General features: G+C 40.4%; 1 protein-coding gene across 1 annotated transcript in view; it reads right to left on the bottom strand.

The window, feature by feature from the left end:
* The window catches only part of tmem132e (transmembrane protein 132E), a 330,786-nt gene that overhangs the window by 103,705 nt on the left and 225,271 nt on the right, over positions 1-1,810 (bottom strand). The gene's annotated exons all lie outside the window — the stretch shown is intronic.

Here is a 1,810-nt window from a genome sequence, read left to right on the forward strand (position 1 = left end):
TGTGTGTGTGTGTGTGTGGGCCCCATAAACTGAATGGCAAACAGTGGGGGCAACAAAAGATGAAGCCGCAGCCGGGGAAACATCCCGCACTTACAAATGAGCAGTCGTAGCCATAGAGAAGGCTCGAGGAACTATAATGATGAGAGAAGCTACTTAGAGGCTGTCTAGTCTTTATCGACCAAAAGCTCTCTACCTCACAGGAATGTGTGTGTGTGTGTGTGTGTGTGTGTGTGTAAAGAAGTGCTGCTCTCGCCTTGATCAACATTAAAAGGGACAAATATGCACAGCAATCCACAAACTTCCATGAGGTCTAGTCCACCAGAGCGCCATCTGTTTCACTCTCCTGGGTCCAAACGCAGAGCAATATGTATATTTTACCAGTCACATGACAACATCACAAAACACTGTAAGACTATACTCCCAATCATAGCCTCAAGCAAGAATAGAATATGGACCTTAGGTGTAAGGATATATAGCAAGGATGCCTGCCAATGCTAATATCACACAGGTGTCCCCCCCACTCCCCTAAACACTTTAAAGCTCTGTATGATTTTATTGCTGTGTTTAAGAAGTAAGTAGATATTTGAACTGCATTACAGACCTTTTCGCTCGATCCCACTCTATGTCTTGAGGCAGCAGTAGCCTAGAGCGCTGAGACACCTTGAATCTCCAGAACTGCTGGGAAAACTGAATGTGTAACATTCTCCTCTGCCTCTGAAAACTACTGTCGAGGTGTCCTTGAGCAAGGCTCTTAAAGGAATGTGTTCCACAAACACCTGCTGCTGGCCAAACAGCCCAAAACAAAATGGTTTACAGCTTGCTGCTGTTTTTAAATGGTAATTTAGTTTTTAAAGCAGTTTTCTTTCGACTTGGTACCGTTGCCGGCTTCTCTCTCCCCTCTCTCCCACATCTGTTCATTTAAACACAGGGAGGCTCTAGGGCCACATCAGAGAACTTTAGGTAAAACTGTGACTCCAAACAGCTTGCTGACATTATATGAGCGTATGCAAGCCAGTAGCGACACAATGTGTGACTGTTTATATCATCAGTGATGTGAAATATAATCTAGCTGTTGGATCAGCTCAAACAGGGAGCAGAGAGTAAGGAGTCGCATGCTGGCTATGTGAAGCAATTACCCTAAAAAAACACAAAAACAACTCAAATTCAAATGGAGAAGCTATCTCGTCACAGATTGTGACTTGTTTCATTTATACTTTTTGTACAATTACCCTGGCTTGATACAAGATATTATCTTAATATTTATTGAAATAAGATGAAAATCCTCCAAGCATGATCAAAACATTTAAGACTTATCATGGAGATGTGTTTTTAATTGTGTGGTCTTGCTGACTTGTGACTAACATTTTCAAATGTTTTATGAGTCAATATTAATGCTTTTAACAAATTATAGGAGAGGCAGATGGCCACCCACCTAGAGCGCAGGCTCTGGCTAGAGGTTCGTTTCGCTGGAGCGTTTGTCGCAAGTGCGTTGGCTCAGTGGGTGGGAATTTGTTGGTGGTCTCTGCTTAAATAATGTAAATAAAGAAGTACAGTCTAGGCCTGCTATGAAATATATCTTAAGATAACTTCAGTTATGATTTGGGGCTGTACAAATAAAACTTAAGCACTTTTTTTCAAATTTTCAAGTATCAACATACACATTTTAACTTCATCTGATGGGAAACTGTGTGCTGTGATTGTCTTTCTCAATAATAATGACAACAAAAATATATTCAATAACTGCATTTTTAAAAAAATATATGTTTTGTCACTTACTGTCCTGTCTTTACATATGATTAGGCTACTTATA

This window comes from Morone saxatilis, unplaced genomic scaffold (assembly GCF_004916995.1).
Source record: "Morone saxatilis isolate NCDOM2014 unplaced genomic scaffold, NCSU_SB_2.0 Contig20, whole genome shotgun sequence".
Lineage (NCBI taxonomy): Eukaryota > Metazoa > Chordata > Actinopteri > Moronidae > Morone > Morone saxatilis.